General features: G+C 33.3%; 1 protein-coding gene and 1 pseudogene across 6 annotated transcripts in view; both read left to right on the top strand.

Annotated features, from left to right (window-relative positions):
• LOC145277521 (calcium/calmodulin-dependent protein kinase kinase 1-like) overlaps positions 1 to 16,014 on the top strand; it is a 659,720-nt gene that overhangs the window by 461,602 nt on the left and 182,104 nt on the right. The gene's annotated exons all lie outside the window — the stretch shown is intronic.
• On the top strand, positions 10,851 to 10,967 carry LOC145283658 (5S ribosomal RNA; annotated as a pseudogene).

The raw sequence follows: 16,014 nt of genomic DNA, 5'->3' as shown, positions 1-16,014 counted from the left end.
TAACAGCCAAATTTCTGGCTGACACCCGTCACATCGATTTTCCCAAATCTCAGTACCCGGTATTTCAAATTTCGAGTCTATAGACTAAAAATTGACAGAGTTATTGCGTAGGGAAATGTACACAGACAGACAGACACACAGACAGACACGTTCACTTCTATATATATATATATATATATATATATATATATATATATATATATATATATATATATATGGCACTTTCTCTGTGTGTGTTCGTTCCCCATGGACTCCAAAACGGCAGATACATAAAGCACACAAATGTACTTTATGTATCTGGCAGTGTTCTTAGATAGGTTTCTGACTAGAGCAGACAATCGAGTGATTTAATCGACGAATGGGTTATTTCACCGATTTCGATGACAATAAAAGTATTGGAAGTGTTGAACATTCGTTGATCTTCATTTAATCCTGAGCAACGTCGGGTCTCCCTGCTAGTATTGTACTGGATTTTGATTTTTAAAAAAAATGGAATATATATTCTGGACACTTCGTAAGGTTTGGTATCATTATATCTTGATACTTAACTTTTGTGTAAGTGAGCATAAGACTGATTGCAAGATTATTCTATTCGAGGAATTAATTTTACCCGTCCTTGGGAAGATATTCTTTTAGTTGTATAATAAACTTATTCAGTAAAAATAATATAAAATTATAAGCTGTTCAGTAACTAGATTTTGACTATTTAAAATCCATCCCAGTATTATGGCAAAGTGCTCTCAATTACCTTCCATAATATAGATTGAACGTGCCCAGCTGGTGTGTCATTAACACTCATAACGTCATTTAGACGGCCGTTATTTTATAAATGGGTTCTATTATACGCACTTGCGTCCTTATCCGTAAATGATTAAAACACGTGATATTTTGATACGATGCATTCTGCGATTACTGGTAAGTCCATCCCAGACGCTGTTAAGTTATCTGATCATTATCGTATGATTGTCAATGCAAATCTTAATTGCTTCGAAGCCTGTTTAGAGATTTTTCTATGGCGCACTGCACAACTGGCCTTAATGGATTTGTTGTATAATGGACGCCATTTGCCATAGCAAATACTCTCCAGTGGTGGCAGCCATGTTTTTTTACATTGTTATCTGCAGTTAATGAGCAATTCTCACAGAAAGACTGACACCTACCTCCGAACCCCACCATCAAAGATTTTTGAATGAATGATTTTTAGCAACACTATGGAGTCCTCACTACTTTTGTTTTTTCTCCCCTTATATAAAATTTTGTCAGAAAAAAATATGGTGCAAGTCCAGAGTTCAACCTCAAGAAAAACAGAAATGCAGAAAAATCTTTATCATTTTCATACTCGTCACGAAACGAAAATGGCATATTCCAAAAATCACATAAATTGATCAAATAGATTTTTATACAGAAAATCTTTTTTTTTTCACGATTTTTAGTGATTTTAAAAGTGAATCGTAGCCATTACAAAATTGATTTTGATCCCAGTAGTTCGAATTGGGGTTTCTATCTTTATTTATTCAATGTGGCAGATCAAGACAGTACGTTCTCGCTTTCTCATAAAATTTAATTCTTTTAGTAAAAAAAAAAACAACTTGATCAATTTATGTGATTTTTAAAATATGACATTTTCGATCATACATACATTATAAGAATCATCTTAATTTTTGTTTTTTAATTAGATTGAACTCTGGACTTACACCAAAAATTATATAAAGTTCATTTTAATGACATTATTTTGAACAAGAAAACAATATTACTGGGCATGTGTGTTAATCTCTCCCAAATTTAAATTCCATCCGATTTCCAATCTTTTGAAAATCTGTTAGATTTGAAAATTTGCATTATAATCTATACTTCTGTATTTTTGGTGAATGCATATTGATATTCATATTAAATCCCCTTTTTTCTATTTATTTAAAAAGAAAATACAACTTTGTTATATATGGGGCGTGGAATTGTATTCATCTGCAAAATATCTAGCTAATTTGCATATTTTTTTAAATATTCATTTTAATTAATTCCTTATTAGTTTTTGTTTTTTTTTTGGGGGGGAAGGTACTTATGGGTTGATCATCTTTAGTTAACTATTACGTGTAATTATATTCATGCAGATATTGTACATGATGTATACTTGCGTAATATTTGCGTAAAAAGGTTCTAGTAAACATAAATTTCTTTCTATATATATTTATGTATGCGTATTTATATTTGTTTAAAAAAAATTGCCTACCAAACTCCTCTGTCAGTTTTTGGTCTACAGACATTAAATTCAATATATAGGGTATTCAAACCCATGCGAAACTTTATATCTGGGTTTTAGTCGGGAAAAATCGGTGAAAAAGTGTGAAAGTTTAAAAAAAATGGAATCCGCCAGGTAAAGCTCGAACAGCAGAATAACGAATATGCATGCATAACATAATAGCTATTTGTTCATGTTTTAATTTTTGGCCTTGCAGCAAACATATATTCATAGTTCGGGCATTAACGTCAAAGAAAAAAGTAAATCATAAGCTAAATGTTTTGGGTTCGATTCTCAGTGTTAGCGCACGAGTCATTTTGTTTTGTTTTTTTTTTGTTGTTTTTTTAGCTTTTCAAATCATTACTATATATTGAGTCCAATATAATACACTTCTACTCTACTATATAATTCCTCTCTGGACCAAAGTACCATAGGTTTGCAATAACAGATGCCACATACAAATTTATTATGTCTAGATTATTAGTCACTATCTTATGTAACTGTAAAACGACATTATAGACACATTTATTCGTTATAATAAACTCCTACATTCCATACTAGGACCAACATCATCACATTCCTCCAGAGGATGTAGTTCCTTTTTCCCCTCTATATCTAGTCCTCATACCACATTCAGTCATCACCGGGAAGATATATGCATATTATAACTATATTTTCCTGGCACCCTTCGTAAATGGATCATGTATTCATAGACATACCATTATCACTCCATTCCCTGCTCCAAAAGTATTAATTTCTCCCTTCTAAATATTCGGCAATTCTCATTGGCTGAGCTCTGAGTATTCTTATATTATGAAATTCTATTCTTCTATATATAAACGAACAGTTATTATTATTTTTTAATGGTGTCACTAAGAAACATTGTTAGGTCCGGCGCTGCGCCTGACACAAAAAAAAATAAACACGCCATCTTTTTTATAACTATTGCAACCAAGACAAAAAATATTTAATGTCTACATAAAGATATTCGGTAACCTTACAATATATTTACATTTTTTTTTGTTGTTGTTTGTTTGTTTGTTTGTTTTTTTTAGGTTACGTTACTTTTTTAGGTTACGTTACTTTTTTAGGTTACGTTACTGTGTGCGTGTGTTCCCGTCATCGTGAGTTACCAAAGAAACAAACAACTTTCGCTTTTAAATACTTTGCTAAAACAGTTATTATATGTTATTAAACATTACAAACTGCGAGTTCTTTTTAGATAATTAAATATCTATCTAATCAGTAATTTACATGCAAATAAACATCTTTCTCTCTTTTTTTCTCTCTCTCTCTCTCTCTCTCTCTCACACACACACACACTCTCTCTCTTATGTAAAATATCCATAACTTAAACTATTTTTATAGTTAACTATATTTTAGATTTACTTTTGTTTTCAATAAAAATATATAAACATACGTATTTTTTTTCATCCATTTATTTTTACTTTTCTTTTTTGCCGCACATCTTTGCAAATAACTATTATTTTCGCTAATATCTGATCTATTTTTTTTTTTTCAAACTATTTCAAGATTTTTCCAATTTGTGCTTACATACATCAATTTACAAACCTACCGGCGTGTTTGAAAGTTATGGTCTTACCGATTTCTTTCGCCGATTACCTATTCTAGAGATTTAACGTAAATTTCATTAATTAGGAAATTGAATTCGGCGGAGTATTTCATTTGAGTTTCCTTCCGGGCTGATTTTAGAAATTGCGCACACGTTTACTTTTTTGGTAGGGGATGGGGTAAATTTGTACATTAGGTTCACCTCCACACTTTTCTTTAGGATACCGATATTTATAGGTTTTTCTACTATGCTGATTAATAAAATCTCATTAAAATTTTGCGGCGACAAGTACTTATAGAGATAAAAAGACCTATACAATGCACTGTCATTCACTGGCTGCCATGCGCGATAAACAAATCTACTTCACTCCTACCGACACTCTCATGCCCCAATTTTTTTCTTTTTTAGCATTTGCGAGTGAGTATGCTGACAGCGATTATTACGGTCATATTTGGGGGAATTACTTTTCTAGCCCCCCCCCCCAAAAAAAAGGGTTTGTCTACTTCGATTACCCTTCGGTACATAGGGATATTGGGGATGTCTATTCCGAACGCCGTTCTAAAGATGGGGACGTCTGTGATGTCTATTCCGAAAGCCGTTCTTAACATGGAGAGTTTGGGATGTCTATTTTAAGCGCTGTCCTTAACATGACGATATTCAAAGAAGTGGAGTGAACAAAGTCGTTTTGTTTTACATGTTTAAAAAAGACGACATACAACTGGAATTTAGTTTACTACTATTGGTGGAAGAGTTAAAAAGAAGAGGAAGACGTAGACAGCTAGGACTGCTACCACTGATTTAGATCATTCTAAACGGTCCATATACAATGAGAATCCCTAACCTCTAACTCTTCTGTTTATACTTTCCATTATTATTCTAATGGACCGTTTTTAGTACTTTTGTTAATCCATACTGATTTACGCATTCCCTTAATTGCTTCTTTTTTTTTTAATTCAAACAGTACCTGAATGTTATCGACCCAAACCATCAATACTCGCCAGTGAAAGCCAGATTGTTGCATTTCGGCTATGGCTGACAATGTCTGCATTTGTTCAGGAACGGCAGTGGCCACCAACAACCGTAGTTTACTTTTTTATTGCCAGTAGAGAGGGGCGCTGGCTTCAACCGGGCAACGCTGGTTAAAAGATCATGCTAGTATAATAATAAGTACGAAATCTGCATTAATCATATCATTTTTAAGCATATTTTATGACCGGCCTGCTATGTTATTGAATAAATGCTGAAATTCTCATAAAAATTAGATAATGCTTTTATTTTGTAAAATTTAAAAAGAAATAACATATTGTTTACTTCATACGGCACGGGGGGTGGGGGTTACGAGTGCTCAGCAGTAGCATCAGGTTGCTTGGTTCGTAATTTTTAGAATAACAATAAACTTGCTTAGGTCATTATGAGTGAATATTTTGATTCATTATAAATGAAAACATGATATTACTTATTATAAATACAGGTTAGGAGAATCACTTGTGTTGCATACAGAACATAAGGTTCGACGCATAAGATTCACAAAATTCTCACTGACTTGGACTCGTAGAATTTCAAAATCAAACTCCAACTACTTATTTTAATGTTTTCTAATATTCAGAAGGTCTGTTCATTCTTAGCATTCTTATGAGTGTGACGGATTACTTTCAACATCTTTGACTTCATAACCCTGGTGTCATACCATATATTGTACAACCAGGTTGTATATTTCTTCTTCGCCAGTTACGAGTAGAATAATAGGCACTTTTTTGTGCTTGTTCGGATTGGCGCTTATGGCGTCAATTAAAAGTAAAGAAAATACAAAAATGTCTGTGTGATGTTCATGCCAATCACGGTACGAAGATGAAACATTCCACAAATCACGTAAGTTTGATCAAGTGGATTATTTTTATTCAAACAAATCAAATTTATCAACTAAGCGAGCCGTAATGTTTTCATTGGCCATAATGAAATCAAGTGAAATAAAAAAAAAAAAGAGGAACAGCTCAAATCGACGTGTGGGGGTGAAAAATAAGCCTTAAGTTCAATACAATTTAGTGGTAAAATCGTTAAAAATCGTAAATCTTTGTTTTAAATAAAACTACTTGATTGACTTATCTAATTTTTGGAATATGACATCTTCGTTTAGTAACGAGTTACGTACATGATTACAGACTTTTCTGTCAACCTGAATAAGCACCACTTTTTATAGTAAACACAAACCTCTTTCTATATAAATTTATGTATGAGTATATATATTTGTTTTTAAAAAAATTGCCTACCAAATTCTTGTCAGTTTTTGGTCTACAGACATGAAACTTAATATACAGAGTATTTGAACCCATGCAAAACTTTTATATTTGATTTTTAGCTGGGAAAGTGTGAAAATTAAAAAAAATGGAATTTGCCAGGTGAAAATCAAGCGATAATATTACGGATATGCATGCATAACGTAATAGCTATTAGTTCATGTTTTAATTTTTAGTCTTGCAGCAAACATGTCTTCATAGCTCAGGCATTAACGTCAAAGGAAAAAGTAAATCGTAAGCTAAACGTTTTGGTTTCGATTCTCGGTGGTGGCGCACAAATCATTTTTTTTTTAACTTTTTAAATCATTACTATATATTGGGTCCAATATCATATAATAATAAATACGAAATTTGCATTAACTAAAATATCATATTTAAGCGTATTTTATGATCAGGCAAATCAGGGCAGCCTACTAGTAGTTAAATACTTAGAGATTTATAAACAATCAGAATTGCTAATTGTATTGGAATTGAGAATTTAGTACTGAATCGGTAATTGTATCGGAATCGGGAAAATATTGGAATCGTCTCATTAATGCTAAATACAGTTGAATTTGAATAAAACACTTTTAAAGTACTTAACAAGAACAATAATTAAACTTAAGTTTTTTATCCTAAAGACATTTTTAAATATGGAAGAGTATAAGAAGACTATAGCAATGCAGGTGACAGGGTGTTGAAGTGATGTGACGATCTATGAACAAAAATAGATAAACGAACGAAGGTCTTGTAGGGCTTTTTTATCTTCATATATCTATTTATTTTCCAAAACAATCGCAAATACAAATCATTAAATCTGGACTTACAATTTGAAATAACCAGAATAGTGGAAGTTTTTCATATTTCGAGAATCTTATCTCTTTTTCAAAAAGAAAGAAACCAAAAGAATGTTGTAAAAAATAAAAATGGAAAATATCGCAAAACAGAACTGGAATGATATTTTTTTTTAAACAAGCATTAAGTAAATTAATAAAAATAATAAGTTCCAATGTGTTTTTATAAAGCCTTTTTTTTTTCTTTTACATCTGATATCATTGAAAACTAGATCATAACCTTATTCTTTCTTGCTGCAAATTGTTCATAAAATCTAAATGAAAACAAATGCTCAACAAAATTCAAATAAAAGAAAATTACATTATTAAAAATTTTTATTTATTTATTTATTTATTATTTCTTAGTTGTTTCACGACGTTTTGGCCAACTATTCCTCTGGCCTTCGGGGCCCGTGGCACAGTTGATAGAGACGTTGAATCTCTACAGTTCCAGGTGAGAATTGTCTGGAGATAGCGGTTTCAATCCTACCCAAAGCCAGCCAGAGGCTTACTTGGCCAAAACGCAGTAATTGCAGTGAATGCAGTCAGGAGATTCAGAGTTCCTATCCGTTGCCGTTACCACCTGACGAAGGCCAGAGGAATAGTTGGCCGAAACGTCATGAAACAAATAAGAAAAGATGAGGATAATAGTCCGCAATAAATAAAAATTAATAAATAATACTCATCTCAATGAATTAAATAATATAAAGAAAATTACAGTTTGTTACATCTATTATATAAAGAGAAAATATCTGTGTGTATGTTTGTATGTCCAACTACAAGTCTAAAGTTACTAAGCAAATATCCATCATGTTGGTATTGTTTTGCCTCAAATGAATATCTAAAAACTCATATTAATATGTTGTTGTTTTTTTTTTTGCATCTGATATCATTGAAAACTGGATCATAGCCTTATTGTTTCTTATTCTCGAAAATTCAGAAAAAGATTATTCATTTCTGAAAGTTAACTGGACGAAGTTAGGGGAATTAGGTAGTGGAAGTTGGTGGAAACTGTGGAAGGAGCTGGAAGTGAAAAAGCTCATATTAATAACAAATTAAAAACAGTTCATTTCCTTTCAAACATGCAGCAGCATCTCGTTCACGGTTTTTTTTTTTAATTATATTAAACATAGTTTTTTTTAATTTATTTTACAGGAAAAAATTAATATTTAATTATCAAAGTACTTTAACTCTCAGATATTTCGATTGTTAATTTGATACAATGGAATTATTTTTCCTTTTTATTAAATTAAGTAGAAATCAAATTTTAATGCACTAAGATCAATTACTGAGTAATTTATACAATTTCAGCTAGTTATTATTATTATTATTATTGTTGTTGTTGTTGTTGTTGTTGTTGTTATCATCATCATCATCTAGGAGTTTTCATACAGACTATCGTCAAAGAATTCTCCCTAGATTTCCAGTACTCGCAACCTCTTTTGATAATCTTTACAAATGAATTTGTTATCGCAATAGTCGTTTACCATTGATTTCTCGTTGGTAGTGACTACTGGTCTTCACTGGAATTTGGGTGGCAATAAGCTTCTTTGTCTTCTTCTTCTTCTTCTTCTTCTTCTTCTTATTATTATTATTATTATTATTATTATTATTATTATTATTTACTCACTAGGAGTAGTCACACCAGCCATCATCAAAGAATTCTCTTTGAAAACAACTTATGGTGCTATCTGGAGTCTAAGTGACAACAAGTCTCCCTAGATTTCCAGTATTCTCCACCTCTTTCCATAACCTTTACAGAGGAATTTCTGTTATTGTAACAACCGCTTACTATTGATTTCTCATTGGTGGTGACAACTGGTCTTCACTAGCATTTAGGTAGAAAAAATGCCTTCATTTCATAAGGTTTCAGTCCTCTTTGCACTGATCCAACGAAGCTCTTGCTAGTGCTCTTTTCTCAGTCTTTCCATCCTCCTTGACCCTCTTTGCTTATTTTGTGTGGCATCAGCTTTTAGTGACACACAAAAAAAAAATGGCATTGTGACATTCATTTTCCAGTACTGCTGCCGGTTTGTGTTTGTATCATTTTTCAAGATTTAGTTGTCTGAATAATTCCTATTGTACTGCCTTTCCCACTTGATCGTGTATATCCTTATATTTTTAGGGGGCTAATTTTCTGCATTCGCTTAAGTGGTTCATTGTTTTATATCTTTGTTCACAGAGTCTGCATTTGTTGTTTTCTTATATCTTGTCGATCCTTGATTTTCAGTGATTTTTGGTGCAGCAATTATTCTTTCGGTGTTCTTTTGTTTGTTTGTTTTTTTTTTACATAGGCATCACCACTTGTCAAGACCAAGAGGCACTCGAGGATAAGGATTAAAGGGTGTACAGTAGAAATTGGACAATATAGTAATCGTTAGTAATGGAAATTTGGTAAATTTGTTAACTTATATGGAACGGCTCATCGAAAACTTGTTTATGTTAGACTTGAAGACAACCATATTGTAGTCAGCTGGAAAGTAGGAAAATGGAAGACAATTCCATAGGCGTGCAGTTCTAAGAAAAAAGCTTTGCTCATGGAATTTACGTTTAGGTTTAGGCACAGATAAAGAGTGGGGAAATTATTGATAGTTTTTTCTACTAGACGGCTATTTCTTGTGAAATTATGTATTTTTCTAATTATTTCTTGTGTCATTTACACAGTCTTTTATACAAACCAGCCCTCTTTCCTTTTCACATAGAGTCGGTCAGTATCATCCTTTAAGTGTAGTGCATTGCGCATAGTCATGAGTTTCCTTGTCTTCTGGTCAAAATACTTCAGTTCTTTTTTGGTTTAATCTATAAACGGTCCGAAGTACCTTACTAGTTTTACTGCTCGTGTGTTTATACCTTTAATCAGGTTTCTACTATCAATGTATAGTTTAGTTTAGAGGAGTTTTCTTTCTCTTTCATTTCTGTTGCTTTGATGGTGTCTGCTTCCAGAACGCCCAAAATATTTGTAGCTATCTTGTTCACCTAGTGCCCTCACCTCTGTTTGGTTGGGTAGTATCATACCTTTTGTCGCTTCCAGTTTTCCCCTTCTCATCTTCAACAGTGTGCACGTTTCCATGCTAAATTCCATCAAGATATCCTGGCTGAAGATTCTCATGTTTATTAGCGTCTCTAATTCCTTCTTGGTTTTTGCAAAGTTTCAGGTCATCCATATACATTAGGTAGTTCATTCTTTCATCTGTATTAGTGAACTTATATCTGGCTTAGCATTTTCTTAGTATATTGTTAAGGGACATCATAGTTATGATGAACAATAGTGGTGATAGAGAATCACCCTGGAAGATACGCCTTTGTATTTTAATCTCAGTTATATATTGTCCATCAGCTATCAGTTCAAGTCTCCACGTTTTTATTGCATTTTCTATTAAGTTGGTTATCTTTCTTGGTATTTTGTAAATTCTCAGGCATTATATTATCCATGCTTGTGGTATTCTGTCATACGATTTTTTGTAGTTGATCCATGCCATGGCTAAGTTCTGTATTTTTACTTTTTAACTCTTTCAGGATCCTTTGGTCTATGTATAATAGGTCATGTGTTCTTCTTTTTTTTTTTCTCCCTTTTTTGGCATCTTTTCTGTTCTTTGGAAAGTAGTCTGCAATTATGAAGGGAATGATAAATTTATTCCTTCAGTTATTTTCCACATCGTAGGTAAACACGTAATAGGCCTGTAGTTCCTTTTTCTGCATCTTTTTTGCACCAATTATTATTATTATTATTATTTATTTTATTTTATTTTTATTTTTATGCACTCCAAACAAGGTTTATTGCCACAGAAGCATAGGGAGTAACCTAAGCGGGGGAGCTGAAAAGCAACATTACATTTAAATTTCTGCATGTTGGTATCGCTGGGGAAGCAGAGAGAGAATTTCAAAGGCAAGAATATATCAGTGTAGAAAAATTTCTAGCATCTAAAAACTTCTATAGGTACAGCACAATCACGTTGACACACCGGTTCTCACCAGATCACCGAAGTTAAGCAACGTTGAGCCTGGCCAGTACCAGATGGGTGACCATTTGGGAAGGCTAGGCGCTGTATGTACCTTCTGGGAAGGTTGGGCGTGGGGCCAGCACCCTCACCCTGTAGAAAGAACTCCTTGCTACAAAAACATTTACAAAAGTTGTAGATGGCCTATGCCCCTCCAGGGGCTCAAGGGCTATGGAAAGACTTCTATACTTAAGAGATGGAGATTTTGCTGTTAGTCGGGTGGATTGGTGAGGGGGTCGGGGTTATAGAGGTACAAGTGAAATAAGTTCATCAGAGTATGTTCTGTGGAAGTCCTTGTAAAGCAAACACAAGGATAAATTGAATTAATTAACTAATTAGACTATATGAAGGTATGTGCAAAACAGGAGACTTCGATGGTCTGGCCACATTGAAAGAATGAATGAGAGTTCTTGGTTTAGTAGATGTAGAACAGTTTAGGTTGCTAGTTCATTTCACAGAGGAAGGCCTATGAAAACATGAGAGGAAATGATAAAAATGGGCTTGAGATAAAGAGGGATAAATGAAGCCCCTGCCAGAAATAGGTTACTTTAGAAGTTAATTTCTTACAACTGTCCAATGCATTATTATAACTTATTATGATTATTATGAACTAAAAATGAGGTGTAGTTTGCTTGAAGCATTGTATGGGATAGGTATGTAGAAGAGATATAGAAAGCTATCACAATGCGAGGAATGGGATGCAGTCGATGTTGATGAAGAAAGATGAAAACAAGTGATAATTTTTGAATCAATAAATATATGCATGTATGTCTATATATACATATATTTATTCAATCTCATTATGAATTAATTTAAACAAGATAAAACATTGCTAAATTATTCAGTGTTTGTTTTTAATAACCTCATGCTGTTCATAGGACGAGTATTTAGCTGGTGATATCCAATGGTGGGAGGAGTAGATTCTCAATCTCTATAATTGATTTCCAAAAGGAATACGGACTAACCCCCCCCCCCCAAAAAAAAAACATAAATAAATAAAGAACCATTTATGGACAGAATATTTTATTTCTGAATTTTATGAGTTCCCCATTTTCTGAAATTCAAATTGAATTCCTAAGCTATTTACAGAGATTAACCTCGTCTATATTCATAAATATTTTTAGAGAATTCTGTTCGGGTTATGAATTTCTGATTTTGGTTGTCACCATAGAAACTGAATCCATTATAAATAATTTTTTTAAAAAAGTCAATTGTATAAAAAAAAAAAAAAAGCTGTAAGTAATAATAAAAGCTAATTTTCAAACGTTCACTGATGTTGCATGAAAATTGCGATGATGCTTGTGTGTGTTCAATAGTGTAGGCAGTGCGTTTGAAATGTATAGATACGGAAGTAGTGCAAAATATTACAATTGTTCTTGTTGCTGTATAGTATTCATCCTAGGCCGGTTGAACCAGCTTCCTCCAAAGGAGGAAGTGTCAAGGGAATATTAAATTCGCAAGCATATTTTACGCCCGGGCAAAGCCGCCCCCCCCACTTCACTAGTAAAAGCTATATTTACTTAAAAATATAAATTTTGTTATTTGTTGACTTTCTTCAAGGTCAGCACTCCTGCGTTGACAAAGGTTTTCAAAAGGCTGTCTGCAGTCCCATTGAAATGAAAATAAAAATAAAATTTAAAAATCTCTGACGCGTTTTTATAGTGTTTGATTTTTTTTTTTTTTTTTTAATGTACCACTTCGTTTCATAAATATTTTTTGAAAACTTCAAGTAAAACCTGCTTTCTCCTTATCCAGCTGACAGGACCGCAGAAAACCTTTTCAAAGTTTTTGTCAATACAGGAATGCTAATCTTGAAGAAAGACCATTTGTTTCATTCAACAAACATAAAATCGTCCCGGTGGTGGGTTACCAAATTTGTTGATTGCAATCCCATGCAGAGGGGTACCTCCCCCCCCCTCCCCACCCCTCAAAAACGGGACCATCAGAAGGTTGTGAATGGTGACCGATGATGTCTTAGGATTCTTCCACTTTGACCCTTATTTCGGCTAAACAGAAAATCAGAGAGATCCAATCCGATTAATCTGGTGACGTCATAACCTAGTACCTATTAATTCATCCTCAATCTGAATCTTAAAAAAAAAAAATCAAAACCGTATTCCTTCTTTTTATTTTCTTCTCAAATAAATACTAGAAGGTGATGGCTTAGAGTCACTCATGTTGAGAATTAAGAAGATTACCAATGCCAAACAGTGATGTTTTTTAAAGATTAGTGTAACTGGTGTGGTGCCTCCTTTCAGTGCCTGGTGCTACCAGATCAGGCTGTCTATTGGCTTCCTGAGACGAAATGCACCTACATTGATTTTCTGTTTTTGTTTTTCTATTCTCTTTTGTAAAACTTAATTATGTTCTACAAAACCCAAAATAAAAACAACAGCCCCCCTCCCCCAATTTTTTTTTCTTCCCCTACTTCCCGGTCCTGGATATGACCTTAAACTATATCCAGTGGTGAGGCCCCAGCTTGCAGGCTTTGGGGAGTCTGGAGCCACCCTTTAATTACCATTGCTCCCAGCTCCACTCTGACCCGGAGTGGTAGTACCTGTTAGGATCCCAACTATGGGTTAAATAGAAACCGACTTGAAAACAACAAATATATTCTATTAAAAAAATGTTCTTCAAAATCTTTGGATTCGGCATTAAATAACACGAAAAGGGTTGATATACCGTTAAACAAAAACAACCAACCAACCAAAACCCTTTCAGTGCTCCGTTTTCCTGTTCTTAAAGAATTCTGGGATCCTTTGTAAAAATTTTCTTTCTAAGAGTAATTCAATAGTTTCTAAGATTAGTGAAATACATTCCGGGAGCAATATATTCTAAGAGCAAAGGATCCTAAGAGTACTGTAGGTACTTATGCATCTGTGTTACCGCGATAAAATAATAACATTATTTAGAAAGCCATTCTTAACATGGGGAGGGAAGTGTGTTGTGTAACTATTCTGTACTCTCACCTAACAATTTAATAAACAAATATATCATTAAAATTGAATTTAAAACTTGAAAATATTTGTGGAACAGTTGGAAATATCCAAATTGCATTATTTACTTTTGTCTGAAATTTAAAAAAAAAAAAAAAAAAAAAAAAAAAAAACATGGCGACAACGTATCACTTTGTAACAAAACTGAAGTTTTAATACTCGGAAAGCTACTTGTCTGCTCCAGATTTAAATGTGATATCGGTTTCATCACACTCGAAAACCTATAAAAGTTATCATTTTAAAGGTGAGGGTTTAGATGGAAAGAAAATTAAAAAGTACCAAAAATATTCCCTAAATTTCAATTTATTTGGAGTTTTCTGAAGATAGCATAATAAGGGCACAAACTCACATTTCAAAACTCACAGATCTCAGATTTGCATTTGATAAACAAAAATATTGTAAAAATTGAATTTAACTCAAAAAAACTATTTAACAAGTGAAGTATGCATGGTCCCCCATGAGTGCACAGTGAACAAGGCATTAAAAATATGACTAAGTTCAGCATTTGCTCCCTTCCTCGATTTAGTCCCAAAAGTCACCAGGAGACGTCAAATCCTGGTGAAAATCAACAAACGGTGCAGTTTTAGACCTTAACTTATGTAAATTTGAGATCTGCACCATGCAAAAAAAGAAATGACTAAGTCCATCATTTGCCCCCCCTCCCCATTTAGCCCCAAAAGTCCCCAAGGCCTTAACATATTTAAATTTGAGTTCAGCACCATGTAAAACTGCTAAATAGACATGCACAGAAAATTCTGCACAAATATGGTAAAATAGTCCCAAAATTGGAGTGTTTTTATTAGCTCTAAAAGAGCCCCTGGGGCACACCCAAGAGTTATCACGAAGTATAGACAAACAAAATTATATAGAAATCAGTTAGTTACAACTTTTCAGAAAGTTTTATAAAATCCAAGGCAGCAATTTTTTTTAATAAGCACAAAAGTGTCAACTTTAGCCATTTTAACCTGAAAGGCATCCCTCGGGGAGACAACCGGAGTTTTCCAGGAAAATCCGTTCTGTTACTTTTTTACTCATATCATGTTCAATGTTTGCGCAAAATTTCAAAAAATTCCAAGGTGTAGTTATAGAGGAAAGTGCGGACGGACAAACGGACAAGAGTGAATTTACAGGTCCATCCTCCTTTTGTCGGGGGACCAAAAGGTAGCGCGCTAACATAGATGCATAAGCACCGTAATCTATTCTAGCTAAATAATTATAGTTTGCATAAAATTATGTTTGATAGTTCTGTTCAGCATTAAATAATCCATAGATGATTGATATGCCATAAAACAAATCAAACCAAACTAATAACAATCATAAATAAGAAAGACATATCATAAATAAGAAAGATATATCATAAATAAGAAAGATATATCATAAATAAGAAAAATATATCAGATTAAAAGGAAAACAGAGCTAATCAAAATAACTCAAGTTCTGGGAATCTAGAAGAATACATTTTTAACAGAGCGTGGACACGCGCATGCAAATGGCAAGCCATGCATGAAGAAAAAGTCTATAAAAAGAGTGTGTATGTAGACCGGTGATCATGTTCAGCACGTTCAAGAGCACGTTAAAGATGCCACAGCCATAACAAGAAGTTATGCGGGGTGAGAGAATGAGAATATAAATGCTGTTATTACAAAAAAAAGGGAGAAGTTATTACTTGTCCTATGTTCCTTGCGACATAGACTGCATACAACGTGTTGGGTCCCATGTGTAAACATGTACAACGTTACACATTGAAGCATATTGAAACCTAAAAGAATACATAGAACCAACAAGCCAACACATGAAATACGTTGAAGGGTATTGCAGTTGTGTTTACCAAAGCAAAAATAAGTAATAAATAAGACATTATCCTAACAAATTGTACAAATACGAAACCATCTACAGAGCTAGTAACTTTTCTCCTTTCTTTTCCAAGATGGTGACCAACATGTCTGACGAAGGTCGAAGGCTTATGCCGACTGAAACGTTGCACAAATGACACTCAAGATGAGAACAATAGTACGATCCTAGCAAGTAATATAAAGAAAATGTAGCTTGATCTTTTTTCATTTGATTTGTTTTTTCTTGTTTTTTTTTGTTTTTAATAAAAGTCT

The sequence above is a fragment of the Euprymna scolopes genome, chromosome 1 (assembly GCF_053919585.1).
Source record: "Euprymna scolopes isolate OS-2025 chromosome 1, ASM5391958v1, whole genome shotgun sequence".
In the NCBI taxonomy this organism is placed as follows: Eukaryota; Metazoa; Mollusca; class Cephalopoda; order Sepiida; family Sepiolidae; genus Euprymna; species Euprymna scolopes.
The sequence above is the reverse complement of the archived record's forward strand: the minus strand, read 5'-3'. Positions and strand labels throughout refer to the sequence as shown.